This window comes from Protopterus annectens, chromosome 10.part0, assembly GCF_019279795.1.
Source record: "Protopterus annectens isolate FY-2018-M chromosome 10.part0, PAN1.0, whole genome shotgun sequence".
Classification (NCBI taxonomy): domain Eukaryota; kingdom Metazoa; phylum Chordata; order Ceratodontiformes; family Protopteridae; genus Protopterus; species Protopterus annectens.
The window spans coordinates 1,747,875,690-1,747,892,070 of NC_056744.1; positions in this window are offsets into that span (position 1 = coordinate 1,747,875,690).

Consider the following 16,381-nt stretch of genomic DNA (forward strand, 5'->3'; position numbering starts at 1 on the left):
ATTACATCTTGGCAGACATGGTAGATTAGTTACGAGTCAAGGCAAAATAAAATGTTGGATTCATATACAGACCAGATATGATGGACATATACTAATTTGCTGAGTTCCAAGTTCTCAAGAATCATCAAAAACTGGATGTCACGACTCTTAGTTGTCTTTATGCACTCGGTTCTGTTTCTCTGTGAATAACACTTAGACTTCAACGTATTTTCAGTGAAAGAAGAAAATATATTTATCTCAGCTTCATCATGCCAAGGAATTTATGTTTAAAACACAAAGATGTTTCACTAGGTTTAAATATTTATGAAGTTTTCCAGCATACTCAGAAGACTTTTTAAACTGCATTGACTTTGATATTTCTAAATGAAATTAAGCAAATCGGCCACTGAGGTACACAAAGAAATAATTAATACACTTTTATTGAACAGGAATGGTATTATACTGTTATGGATAAAAGAATAGATTTTTTTATTAAAAAAAATGAAACTGCTTTTGTATTCCTTAACTCATCTCCCTGGGCCTTCTCTGCAAATGGGTCACAAACCAGTTGGACACCCTTGCTAACAAAGGAGTAATACATAAATAATAAAGTAAACATAGACAACTAGTCAAAGAAAAAAATGAGCTTAAGCTTTTCCCGAATATTTAATATAGTCTTGCTCATAATTTAATGTTTTTACCGAATACAACATAATAAAACAGATTATTTGAATATATAAAAAAGCCGTACTCAGATACTTTACTGTTGTTGGAATATGATGATTATGCCATTTGTCTTCCTTAATTAAAGATTAGGAAAGGAATCTCAAATAATCATTTTCATTACCCAAGCATCACATACTGTTTGTGCAGGGATATCTTTCCAGACATTATATTTTTTTTGTATGCATGTATAAGCAGCTAGAAATGTCATTTAAATGCTTCTATTTTTATTCGCTTCATATGCTCTATCATGACTGTTAAAATTCAAATGACTGTAAAACTGTGATTGCAATGACCAGAACAGCAAAACTATAAATGTGAAAAAGGACTAAACACTATTACCTGTACAATGATGTATTCACTTACAGTCGTGTGCTATTCGTAGATCCAACAGTGACCCTACCTTGCACTAGAGATTTTATAATTAATTGCATTTCTTGTACAATCACAGTTTATTTTTTATACTTGCATACCTCACAATTGCAGGCTTTGAATTTCATGCTATGCATAGTTTCTCAGCTGGTCTTTAATAACATAAACATTACCTTCTTGTTTTTCTTGCATATTTTTTCATTGGATGTCTTACTCGCATCAGTTATTTGTTAAATGGGTAAACCCACTGGACATAAGTGTTCCGTTATAGAAACAACCTGGGAGCAGTGTCTGGTTAAGCAACTTGGTTAGTATCACAAAGTAGGCAAATGGAGGTAGAAGGAATCAAACTCAGTATTCACCACTACATAAAGAAGCTTGCTCAGAGATCAGTCAATCTTCAGTACTAATTTTGTGAATTACATTTACAGTCTTTGTACTTTCAATAACAAGACTTGTTTGTCACGTAGAATCATTCAATTCATTTTATTATTTAATTCACTTGTTAATAATAATAAGGAATTAATTTAATATAAATAATAAAAGAAACTGGAATAAAGTACTTCTGACAGGAGTGCAAAGTTTGACCTTCAGACTTTATGTCAATACTGGAAATTTGCATAGGGTCATACTTGCTAGACCAAACATTATGCATATATTTTCTCTGCATTCAGTACAAGGTAAAATCATATGTCTAATGTTCAGTAATCATCTATAGCCTCTAGAAAATATCATGTTCAGCCCTCTTGTATGTAAGAATGAACTATTCTTTCACATTTTTCTATGGGCCTAAGAATAACCTTCCTTCCCCTAAACATTAGCAAACAGTTCATCCTGCCATTGCAATTTTCACTGTACACCCTCTCCCCCGAAACACATTTACATTGAGTGTTTCTGGGCTATTACCCAGGAAATCACTAGGTTTATATATGGACAATCTCACTTCATTACTGAATTGAACACTGCAGTATACAGATTCCTTTGGCAGACAATTGAATATTTATGCTCAGTATGACTGCTATAGATAGACTGCTTGAAAAACTAGTTTCTTGTTTATATTCCAAACCCAAATGTTTAATGCTAGACTGCAAAGATATCAGAATACAGTTACGTTACCTGTGTGAGGTTCTGCCTTGACTCCAAGAAGTCCAGAACTGACAGTAAAACTAGTGACACTACTTGCATTTGCTTGACACTTTTTTTTTTCTTCTTGTTTATTGTTGGAAAAACATTAGCAAATCTTAGGAGCATAGAATGAAAAGATGTGTAAATTGCCTTTGTAAACATGATCTGAGGTGTGTACTTGCATAGTCAGGGATTCAGACATTTGAAGGGTTTAAGATAGCTGGCCTAGCATATTAAGACTAGCAGCGTTTTCTTTTCTGATGTGAATATATGCTTGCCATCTTTCAGGAACTATTTCCTCCTAGATCAGAGAGCACCCAAAGAGTCCTTAAAATGTGTAGTTTGCCATGCAGAACTGCAGTTATATGAGAAGTCGTACAATTCAGAGCCCTGAAATACAGCTGTTATATTACAGTAATCCATACATACTGTTCAACATTTAGACAAACCTGTGTTATCTCACTTGTCTCTCTTTTTATGTGGCAGAAAGACTTTGATTGTACTGATGTTACGGCTGAACCCAAAAACTGAATGGCATGATAGAGCATCTGTGGAGATACTTCCTCTTTCATTGCAGTCTTTAAGGACCGAAATATATGTAATATCAGATAACAGTAGAATACTACTGGTGTGGAATGTTCAAGAACTAGAGGACTGCTGTCTAGAGAAGACAAAATGTCCATACTTTTCAGCACGATATATGCCCAGTGTTGCAACCACAATCTTTGTAAATGTTCTTGGTACAATAGCTAGGCAATGAAAAGGGCTGGGCACTGCAAGCAATGACAACCTTCTGTGAACTTGTGGTATTTCAGAGACATAGGTGAATCAGGATATAAAGTCAGCCTTCTCCTGGTCGTCAGTAGCTTGATTCCCTTAGCTGCCGCTAGCAAACTATATGATTCTGAGCAAGTTAGCTAACTTATCAGTCCTTCTAGGTCACTCCTACAAATGAATACTTGAGCCAAGTGGCGTTACCTGTTTAACACACAAGTAAAAATTGTAATAAAGGCATAATCCATAAACATTGTGAACATGGCTGCTTTTGGAGAAACTGAAGTCAACAAGACATGAAGTGAATTGTTCAGAATGTATGTACTATCACAGCCATACTTACAGTTTAGATACCAAATAAGTAAATGAACCTTATTTATGAGAATAATAGAATTTTGAAATACCTTCTCCTTGCTGAAGTAAAGGAACTAAACCTGTTGCCCTTTCAGCATTGTTTGGAATTTTCTGCAATGCAAGAGAAAAGCAACTGCTTGGTATTTCTAGCATTTTCTGCATAGTCAGAAAAGTAGAACATTCTGTTGCATATCACAGTGCAAAACATTCCAGGACCCAGTTGTCCAAAAATAAAAATAATCCTTTCCTGTGAGTGGAGGAAGGAAGGAAGTTTTTGACATAAAGGGGGACGTTTCAGAAGAATTTGCAATTTGGGAAGGTGGCAAAGTGCCAGGAAGATACCACAGCTCCTCATTTGTGTTTGCTTAGAAGGATTTTTGGCATCTGAGATCTGCAAGACTTGCTTTGTTTATTTATTTATTTTTTTGGTAATTACAGGAAAGAGAGAGTTTCAGAAGGAAATATTTTACACCAAGCATGGAATGGGTTTGAAATAGCTCCTTTTGGCCATCTTGGTTTAAAAGAATGTTTTACAGGTCAAGTGAGCAACCAGAAATGTCAGAAAAACTCAAGCCTGGGAATTCAATAAATTCTGTGTAGGCTTCATGTTAAGTCCACAGAGTTTACATGTTAGCGCAATGAACAGAAGATCTAATCACATACTCATTTTGCGCATCGCACTTAAGTGAATACAAGTCATGTTTCTGTTCAGAAACGACATTGCTGGCCAGGAAACTGCAGAGCAGAATGAGCACAGAAAGAAGAAGTCAAGTTTGCCTACGGGCAAACCTGCTACACGGAATCATGCGGACAGCCGAAATGATTACTAGGGTTGAAAACAGTGCAATAACAGCAGTAAGAATACAGTAAAGAAAAGTGTACCGAGTGCAGTGTATACTAAAATAATTATTTGAAGAACTAAATAATGAAGGAGGAGGGTAAATGCCAAAAGCAATTAAAAGGAAAGGTACACCGTGATGGTCACACAAGGTCACATGTCAATTGAGGTGAATGGCTGTGATATAAACATCACTGACATGCTCACTGGAAAAGACACTTAGCAAGGACAGTATATACAGCAGGGGATATGTGCATACTCTGAAGACCTGCAAAATGACTTGCATGAATATGATTGACATGTCAGCATAGCTTTCAACCAATCAGGGACACATAGCAACAGACTCCTGGACAAATCTAGAAATAAACTGGCAAAATCATGGACACGTTTGAAATATTATGACCATTAACCTGTGGCATTGACAGAATATGTGATTGTAACTTATAATACAGGTTCTGCCATAACAGATGTCTACAACTGTAATGATTTTCAGTATTTTATAAATGGAATTCACCACTCTTTTCCCAAAAATGATCAGTTTTTGAAGGGGTTAAGAGGGACAATGTTAAACCTACAGTTGGAATCAGGGCATTCATGACCAGTTGAAAGATTTGCATGACACTTGAGCTACAAACTGTGTATTTACTGGGTGCAACACAGGAAAGCATATCACAGATGTATCTAGTAGAACCATGAAGGGAAGTCTGCACTGTCAAATCCTAATGTGTATGCATACTAGAGAACAGTCCTGTGTGGCCTACTATATGTGTGGGAGCTTACTGTGCGAAATGTGATACACTTGACTAAAGCATCCTTGGCTGATGTAGGTATCAGTCATATGGATAACACCGCACAGAAATATCCGAGTGGATTCCCTACACATGCATGCATCTGCCACTTGTAATAGCAATGGATATTATCTGAAGCATCTGCAATTGATGAGCAAATTAAGAAGTGATCCTTTATAATAAATGATACGGCAGTATGTGACACTGATGGCAATGCATCGAGATTGTGCACAGAAATAACAGCAATGCAAAGTCAAGTGTCAATTATCATTGTCACTGAAATATTGTACACATACCAAACAATACATGCAGCACTCATTCACACTCTATGAGTACATATTAAACCTCAAAACATGTGCCACTCCACACAATCATTGTCCCTCTGACATTGCCAGTGAAAATGTTATACTGCAATGAAATCCTAACTTGCAACCATATGAGGTCATGAAAACTATCAAGTGGTAATACTGATGTAATGTAGTGGTACATCTGTGAGTCAGTACAGTCACATTATATCTGTACCTATGCTACAATTACATACATACATGCAGATATACAACTACTTCCATCACAGGCATTAATGTCCTTCTAGACTGCCAATATACAAAAATACTTTTTCCCATAACAAGTGTCCAGGCTGTTCTTAAAAATATCTAAACCAGAACTTGCTTTAATGTAATTTGGTAGTCTGTTCCATGCATCAACCTCTCTCTCAGTGAACCAGTTAGTACACTTCTCATTAATATAGAATCTTCTACATAGGTTGCCTGATGATTCTATACTACTATTTGATGACCTCAAACATTTCCAGAGGAAGTTGTCTCTAAATGCCCTATATACTTGAATAAGATCTCCCCTTAGATATCTATGAGACACTGTACAAGTTCAAATAGTTTAGTCTTTCATAATAAGTTTTCACATCCATGAAATTAATATAGAATCTTCTACATAGGTTGCCTGATGATTCTATACTACTATTTGATGACCTCAAACATTTCCAGAGGAAGTTGTCTCTAAATGCCCTATATACTTGAATAAGATCTCCTCTTAGATATCTATAAGAGACACTGTACAAGTTCAAATAGTTTAGTCTTTCATAATAAGTTTTCACATCCATGGATGCCCTTGGTATATTTCCACTGTACTCTTTCCAGTTTACTAATGCTTGTCTTTTTATAAGGTTTCCATATTGTTATTCCACACTCAAGTTTGGGTCTAATGTAACTAACAAACAATGATGTCATCATTTCTGATTTCTTAGATTTTATAAATCTTTTTATACAAACTATAGTTCTATAACTATCATTAAACAATTGCTTGATATGATTAAAAAAACTCAGAGCTGGAGCTACCCATATACCCAGCTCCTTAAATTAATCTACAGTTTCAATCACTGTGTGCTGTACTAAATATGCACCTTTCAATTTATGTCTCCCATATCTCATGTGCTTAGTTTTTGATGTACTTATCAGCATATTACTCTCCTGTGCCCATATGGACAATTTATTCAAGTTGTTTTGCAGACATGCCTTACCAGTAACATAGGCAATCAGTTTACACAATTTCAGGTCATCTGCATATAAACTGTAGAACACCTGAGATGAAAACATTAGGTCTTAATGATACAATCTAAACAAGTAAAGGACTAGAACAGAGACCTGTGGGACACCCTGACTGTAGCCAAGAAGTTCATCTGTCCAACTGCTGTATGATGTTGGGCATGTCCTCTTTGTAAGCCATGCAGCTATCCATCTTATTAAGAGTACATAAATACCTAGTTGTTGTAATTTATTGATCAGTGTTTAATGTATGACCCTGCCAAATGCTAAAGTTAAATCTATATAAAGCACAGCACAAGTTTTCATTCATAGCTGTTTTGTTATAGAACATCATGTTACAGGTGGTAGTAGATCTATTTTCAACATATGCATGCTGATATATGGTTTCAAGTCCCAACCTATCCAGTTCTGACAATAACTTATCCAATATTACCTTTGCCATTATTTTTCCACAACATAAAAGCAGTCTTAAGAGTCTGTATGACTCTGGGTTTGTCCTACTTCCCTTTCCCATAAAGACAGGTTTTATAAGTGCATGTCTCCAATCTTGAGAAGTCTCCCCATATTTATTTGACCTAGTAAATAATAGATATAATAATACTGTAAGTTCTTGCTGAAGTGTTCTTATTACTAATATCCATCTCCTCCCCGTGTTTCATCTTGATCCGGGTTGTGCAGTGCTTTTTCAATATAATCTATTTTTTTTCAGTATCTGAGGTTACCTGGATGTCACTAGGATAACTTAACACCCTCTTTGTGGAGCCAAACAGTTTTGCATAAGATTTTGTAAATGTATCTATAATCTATTGTGTCTGAGAATAAATTTTAGAATCTACACATGGTTTATCCATTTGTACATCTTTAGTCCTTCCACATCTTATGTATCTAAAAATAGGCTTCCTATTATGTTCAATACCTTATATAAATTTTCTTTCAAATTTTCTTGATTTTTGTCTCACACTATGCTTAAATTTGTTTGTCCAGATTGTTTATTCCAGTTTTCAAAGTTATAGTTCGACCTCTCTTCCATTTCTTATATTTTTTGTCTCTCACTTTAATCAGGTATCTTGTTCTTATCGAACTATATCCCCCTGATGTTAAACATTTTCTTGATTTTTTGCACTCTTTCAAAACTTTCCACGTCCACCTGTAGTTTTACAACCGAACACATCACTCCAGTTAGTTTTACATAGTGATTGTTTTGCTTCCATATAATCTGTAATTAATCTTCTGGGCATTCATTTAGATTACAATCTGGAGAGATAATCAAACTAACCTTTATGACCTCATGATCACTCCTTATCAATGGTGGCAAAACTTGATGAAGTAGCAGTAATTTCTTTAGGAACACAAATAATGTCTAGTATGTTCTGTTCCTTGGTAGTTTTTTTTTTTTTTTTTTTTTTTACAATCTGAAGCGATTGTTGTTCCTAAACATAGGTTGTTAATAATTTCCTCACTAATGTTGTTGAATCATTATTACTCCAGTCTGTCTCTGGTAAATTTAAGCCCCCAGCTAATATTATTCTTCCCTCATGTGTTTCGTGCAAGAAATGTATGAATTCCTCTAGGTCGTTAGCGCTTGACTTTGGTGTTCTATACACTCCAATAATTGGTATGTGCTCCAGGGCTGTCTTTATTGTCACAGTTGCACCAGTCTATAGTACTGGTGTTCTCACTGAGCATGCAATGATCACAAGTCTCATTGCTGTCTTTAATGCTATCATAACAAATCCACCTGATTTCTTGTTAGAATGTCTGTTACAGTAAAAACATTTATACCCTTATAGAGCTGGTTTACAGACATTCTTCTTTAACCATGTTTCACAAATAATATCATCAATCTGGTAGAAATGCAGCCAATTTTCCAATAAAAATAAACTTTATTATTAATGTTCCTAACATTGACAACCATAAGAGATGCATCAGATGTTGCTATCTGTGAACTGTTTTATTTTTGACCTGGCAAAAATCCTGCCTAGTGTTTGTCAAATATTGCAAAATATCTGCTGTAAAAATTTTCTTCCCTGAGCTTGACAAATGCATGCCATCCTTTCTGAACACATGTGCTCAAAACAAGGCTTGGATACTCTACATATTTCCATTTTTAAAACAGCACATTTCTTCCATGTAGGTATTTACCTCAAAAATGTATTCTTTCATGGAGACCTGACAATCCTTTCCATATGTGATTTGTGAAAAATACACCTAACAACAGTACAAGCTATGCTATGCAAGTAAGAGGGCTGTAAGTTCCCTACTAACAGTCAAAGCCCTTGTGGATGAGATCTTTGCACAGACATGAATAAAAACAGATCCTTATTTCCTTACATTAAGACATTCCAATGCTTGTCTTACAGCTTCTATTTCTGCACCTGCCAAGCTTAACACTATTCAATGTTTATTATCTTCTCTGCAAATGAATCATTTCTTCTAATAACTGAATCTCCAATCACGAGGATGTCTTTTCTGACCAGATCTGAAGAATCTTCAACTTGTAGTACAGTAATACCTGCTCTATCGGTTGCTAGGAAAGGAATGATCTTCATCACCATTAATCCCACTGTTTTCATTGTGTGTTTAATTTGCATGCATACAATTCTCATCCAGTTGGCTTTTGTAGGTCCACAGCTTGACCCATGTAGAAACATCTGTTTTTTTTTTTTTTTACAGTAATGTTCTTCAATCCTTCCACTTTCAATTCTGATTTCTTTCTTTTCACCTGCCCCTTGCCTTTTTTTTCCTACCTTCTCTTTTGGAAAAATTATGCCATTTTCTGTAGGCTGGAGGTTTCATGATAGAAAAATGTTAGCATTCCCTGCAATCTGTGTTACATAACAAAGCAGTGTCCTTTTAAGGATGCATTCTCTTTACTTTACAGACATTTATTAGTTTATTTTTCTTCCTTGTTATTTGTTGTGAACTTCTTCCTTTCTATTTTTCCCTTCTAAAAACTCTGAATCCTCAGTTTACTGAATACTTGCATCCAGAATTTCAAAGTCGTCAGGGCCATCGTTCTTGTTTCATAGGGCTGAATGATCTTTACAAACAATAGACACATCATTTCTTAAATGTGTTCTATTTGCTCTTTGCCTGACATTCTTTCTTTCACCAGACCGTGCGTTAATATATGTAACAATAGTTCTCCAAGCCATGCCAATTGCACAAGTGCAATCATCATCAGTAAGTCAGATTTACTTCTCATAATGGTAAGCAAATCATCTGACTTTTGACATGAGGAACACAGATGGTCAGTGTTATCAGGTGTTAGCTTTAAATATGCGTACCATTTATTACACTGTACAAGATATTTGTGCTTTAGCAAATCACTAATGACATACTCATTTAAAAAATCCATATTCAGCTTCAAATGAATTGTTCAGTCCATATAAGGACACTGAGGCCCATGAACTTTTTTTTAGAATTGGAAAAAGCAATTGAACAAGACAAAGACAAGAATTCCCACAATAAATGTCTTCTACAGCCAGCCACAGGCTCACATGTGTCATCAGAAACACCAGACAAAAAGCTAAGGTGGAAAAATCAGAAAGAGATCTCTGGTCCTGTGGATGCTCTGGCAGAAATGTCAGCCTGACTGGTGGAGGCAAATCTAGGACATGAAGGTAATGAGGAGGATGCAGGGGCAGTGGCTCCGAGTCCAGAGGGGCAGCCATTAGTAGATTAATATTTAGAAGAATTTTTAGAGTGTTTAGTGGAAGAAGGCAGGTCTAGAATTTTTGATATGATTTTAGAAAAGAATTTTGGGACAAAATGTTACACAAGTAAACAGTACTCCATAAGATACTCATATACCAAGTCAGGAACACCTGTCCACTTCGACAGTGGTGCCAACTCAACATGCACCTTCTATAGCAGTGAAAGCTATACCAGCTGACCCAGGACTTTAATGTGGCAGAGTTTTTGGTCCCCATGTCTCTATACAGGGAGAAGACCACAGCTCATATGCCTATGAGCATTAAAGCAAAGCAGTCCAGGGAGAATACATAAGCATTTTTAGGGTCTATATCATTTCATTGAAGTGACTACCCGAACACTTATTTGTTGAACTTAATCCATTGAACTCTTATTCTGTTGAACGTTCATTTAAGCAAATTTGATCTCCGGGGGAAACCACTTGTTGACCATCATTGCGAATTTGCCCCTTTTCCCACTGTAGTGTGATCTCAGAGTTGGTATGTTTAATTAGGGGGAATGGGGTACACAGCCCCCACATTGCGTGGTGCTGGGAGCACAACTCCTCACATGGGTGGGTTTTAAATAATGTGGTCTTTGGGATGGTCGCTAGGTTGCCCGACTGTTTGTTTTTCCCCTGGGAAGAACTTTGCTTATATGAACATTTGATGGAATTAAAGTTTGATGGATTAAGGTCAACAAATAGGTGTTCAATGGGTAGTAGCACTGATGAAATGATACAGACCCCATTTTAACTTTATTGACACAGAGAGGATACAAGGATTATCTTGTTGGGAAAAACAGAGCCAAAAGACCTCGCATCAGCACTGACAACCTTAGGAAAAAAAAAACTTCTTCCAAAACAAATTGTTAGAAGCTCAGCTAATTGGATTTTGGGCTTCACTGTCTTTGAGCCACTACAAGGGAGTGATTCTTTGGCAGTGCCCCTGGAAGGAAACACAAAAAAAAAAAAACACTGGGCACAGATCAAGGTTAGGATTACAGAAGACCTCAGATTATGGTAGACCTCTTTGAACCAATACAAGGGAATCAATCTTTGTCAGAGCCCTTAATAGTCAGTAGGAGACAGAGTAAAGGGATTGGGCTTTTAGTCTATCTACATAGGACATGTTGTTTACACACTGTATTTTCTTTGTGAGGAACCTCGGAGGTCACTCCAGCTGATGTAAGTGCTTATCAAGTACATACCAAATGGCACATTGTACTTGATTATCAGTCTAATGAGGGCCGAGTACAGCAGGACTATAATTTCCTTTGATCTGGATGCCATACCTTTAATTATAAGTTGTGCCACACAGAAGGAAATTTTCACTGCTGTGGACACCATGCAGTTAAAGTTCAATACCTTGATCTTTCATGTCTGAGTCTGCTTTTAGGGGTGTTCCATTGATGTTGTAATTTGCAGGGGTATTTGACTTTCTAAAGGGTATGATAATACATTTTTTTGCAATTTATTTTTGGACATGGTTCTGGCATGAATCATTTGTCTAATCTAGACCCTCCTGAAGAATATGTACATCATTGGGGGATTCAGTGATTACCGATGACTGCAAGCTGGGGGCAGACTTTGTCATACAGAGACCTTCCACATCAGCCTTGACTTCAGAGAAGTATATTTCAAACAGGAGTGGTCCCAACACTGAGCCCTGGGACACACTAGTAGCAACTGGCCTCTTGCTGGATCTGGATTTTCTGGTTCCTGGTTTTGATTTATTTAACAAAGTTATCCTTGTTTATTAATCAATATATTATCTCCAATGAGAATTGAAGACTGGTTCAAATCAGCAATAGTTACTGAAAGCATTAATTTAATTGCAGATTGATGGGAGAAGGTATGGAGGAATTTCAGCAAGCACCACTTGCTGGAGGGCAGTCACCTGATGGCCTCAGCCATTTTTCAATTTTCCCCTTTCAGTTCAGTGGTCTGAGGTCTCTTGCGTTTATTAACAGGATAAGAAGACCGCAAATCACGATTTTAAAAAGCAAGTCTTCAGGGGCAAAAGTGGTCATCACCAACCTTGGTGGGGTTACAGTTTTCTGCAAGGGGCTTGGTGTAAACTAAGTGGCTGTGGCTGTAAGTGGTTGGGCTGGAATGGGCTTGGGAACACCAACCAGCCTCCTTGGTTAAATCATGTTTATACCTTGCAGTGGTTAATCTTGTTAGCTTGGTTGTGAGTAGTATTATTTATTATACAATATCAGTCACGTGGTTTGTTTAATAAATGGTGTCAAAGGAAAAACACTGGTATAGTTTACTGACTCATTTCAAGTAGACAATGAAGGCTTTCCTGCAAGCTCATTGTCTGTGAGTGAGTCTCAGATGAGGGGCAGAGCTTTAGAAGGGTTAGTATATCCCTTACTTGAGTGCCTACACTCACTTCGGAGGCAGGCTTGATATACCCCTCTCACCTTTCCTGGCATTGCAGATTGGTCCCTACCTATATCACAGTGGTCATACATTATGATGTGGGGGGGTGCGATCAACTTGTAACATCAAGCCCCCTTTGGATTCTCCTTTTTAATTCAGCAGCCTCTTGCATTTATTGACAGGTCAGGAAGACCAAGTGTCATGGTTTTAAGAAGCAAGTCTTTGGGGCCAAAGAGTTAACCCCCGATCTTGGTGGCCTGAGGGATCTGTCTGAGGGTTTGGTGCACACATAGACTATACCATGGCTGGGACGGAATGGCCTTGAGAATGCTAACCGGATGCCATGGTTGATTCATATTTATGGATCGCAGTTGTTAATCTGCTATCTTGATTATTGTTAGTATTCGTATACAATATCAATCACATCATTTGTTTGTTTAATAAACAGCCACAAGGGGTGTTTAATAAACAGACACAAAGGCAAAACCTTGGTATGATTGTTTGACTCATCTCAAGTGGACAATAACAAAATATGCAAAGATTTCAGACTACAAAAGTCTTGGAACTAAAAAATGTAACCTAGCTATGAAAGTTCTAAAATCTGCACTATTCTTTGCATCATTTAGACTTCTGAAAGCTAATCTCGGAGACGTTATTTGATGGACTCTTTTTTTTAATTTATTTTAGAACTCACAGATAGTGGAACAACCAATAGATATGGAAGCATGCTGCTGAAAGTAAATTTTGGTAGGAAAAAAGGAAAACTGCATTGTTTAAAGCTCAAAACTGACAATTCTGCAAAATAGGCTACCACTTAAAACAAGATGTAGTTCCCCTTAAAAATGCTCAAAAAGAAATTTGATACATGTTTCTAATAGGTAGAGTCAACATAGGTTAAGAATAACCAATCCCCAAACCAGAGAGTTTATCAAATGCTTGAGAGCTAACACTATTAAAGATTAACTCGGGGTACTAAGGGTTTTAATGGAAAGCCCACACACGTTTAATGTAAGCACTACTCACAGAAAATGTACACACTGATTGTGGATGTTTTTCCACAGGCCCAAATGCAGAACAATTTCCGTATTGAAGACATAGGATTCTATAAATACACATATAGTACTATGAAATATTGACAGAAAATGTAGAAAACTGGAGCTCCACAAACATTGTGAAGAAAATTCATGTAAATTGTACAGACATAACTGGATAAAATAATTTTCAAAAAAAACTCCAGGAATGTGTAAAACAACTAACAGATCCAAAGAGTCTTTCTATCAGTATAACAGCTAAGAAACACTGAAGATGTCACAAAATTCTAAAGCCTTGTTTTTTCTTTTGAAAAGTACGTCAGAAGACCAAATATAGTGACACAAAGCAGGAGGCCGAAGAAGTTGGAAGAGAATGTGGGTCTGTGTTAGAACATGTATGTGGTTGAATGGCTGAGTGTCTGTGATTCTGGTCATGTGTGTGTGGGGGGGTGATGCTAAGTGTATGTGGGTGTGTGCCTATGCATGGGGTGAGAGGTACCTGTCATACTTTTCAATGTCCTTTCTCAAAAATTCTGGACAAGGCCAAAAATAATGAGTGGACTAAATAGCCATAATGCAGGACAATTTTCAAATATTACTCTAATTCATTAAAAATGTTAATAGAGCAGCAATTTTTGCATCAATATGTATTTTCTAAACAGCAAGTGGTATGAGACTCTAACCTCTGGCTTTTTTGACCGAGTGAAATCATCAGTAATTTGCTAGATAAAAATGTGTGTGTCCCTGATCACTTAAACCTAAAACTTTACTCTCCCAAGCCAACATTTCTTGATCATTCCCTAAATCTAAAACATAGCACCTACTCCTTAAAATTAATCTCTGCAATTGCTCTTTAAACCTAAAACCCCAACTTGTTCCCTAACCCAAAATTCCCCTGCTGCTTCTACTCCTTGAACCTAACTCTTCCCTGTTGATCTGCCTTACTAAACCTAAATTCCTCTATTGCTCCATAACCATAAACTCTGCTTGATAACCCTAAACCCCCTCCCAACCTCTGTAAGAAAATCAAAGTTACATTCCTACTTCCTTACACTCCCTTCTCATGGATGCCACCCTTACCTTGCTCAAATTCATAACAATATAGCCAGGGAAGGTACAGTAGCTCCACTCTCTGCTGCACCCTGCCTGAATGCATTAGTCTGGCCTAAGCATGAGCTCAGCCTGTGCATCCTACAAGCTGGTCACATTTCTGGCTGCAAATCTCTGGTCTTTGATCCCTTAGGATGAGAGTACGTGTAGCAGGCTCCACTTTAAAATGTCTGTTTAGTTATGCTCCATTATTCCTAATGGCACTAAATGCCTGAGGCTTAATGTTTTTAAGAAAGTGTATCATGAGTTATGTTCCTTGCAGATGTCATTTGACTTCCCTCTTCCCTTTGCATATCACTCAGTCCTATCACTCTTGCTTGCCACTGTCAAACGAACCCATTCACTACTCTAAAATCTTTCATTGTTTTAAAATCATCATCACTCTTACTATTTCAAAGTATCAGTATATAAAGGATTTCCATTTTTTTTTAAAGCTGTTGTTAAATTTTGTTTTACAAATTAGCTGGGTGTCAGACATCCATACTGAATTTTGGGTCTATATTATAAGAACAAAGTTTCACAACTTCGAACACCATATGAGCAAAGTTGTGAAACTCTGAAACAAAAATAAAAAATGTAAAAATTAAACAAAAAAACTACCTGATTGCTCTGAGCAGGGTCAAGCCTGCCCCCTGTACCCACACACCCCCTGCTACTTAAATATACCAACTCCAAGACTGCACTACGTTGAAGTATAGGGAAGAATTCCCTATGGCGATCTCCATTCACACTTGCGAGGTTTTCAATATTCAACCATTTGGTGTCGCCTATATGGTGTTTGAAAATTTAAATCCTTGCTCTTATAATATACATCCCTGCATTCTGACATTTGGAAGACAAGAGGAGAGTCAGCTGCACATCTTACAGGGTGGAGCCTGACTGTGCATCAGATCACCTATGTCTTACTAACTCTTTCCACAATGGAGAAGCCAAAGATAGGAGAAATGGAATCAAGTAGGTCAGGTTTGCTCTTTCATCCAGATGGGGAAAGAGAGAGTGAATGTACTGTATAGGAGGATTTAGGGCTTACAAATAGAATGCACATACCTCAACAAAGGAACATGAGTGAAGGTAAGTATTCAATCAATATAACTTTATGTAAGCAGGTATGGTTCTATTTCTGATGGTCAACAGTCAGGATGGCCATTAGGAACACAGATGAAGGCTGAAGTCTCTGTCTCTCACCTATTCCTCCAGATGATTTCCAATGCCAGATGCAAGAAAAAATGTATTGATAGCAAGGCCAATAGTGCCTTAGTCTTCCAGTCTAGCTAACATTCCTGCTCAGGATCACCCATTCACATCAATGGATATGAGTGTCTAGGCCCATATTATATCCTGTCCTCCAATCTCCTCTAGTTTTCAGTGTAAAAAGCTTTTGTTCAACATATCACTCATAATCTTTTCTCTCTATTCCACACAAGTTTCTGTTGTTTTTCCTCAGAACATTTATGACATTTAGAACTATAACCAGTACTCAAGGCATAGTCTCACTTGCCCAACAGGGAGGGAGTATTACATCTTTGCTTCTGAAATCTTTTCCTGTGAAGACAATTCTTAGTGGTCTGTTTGCTACTGCCACTGCACTGATATGGTCCTCACACTCTTTACCTAAGATTGTCCTCTCACTCATGTCCACATGGACT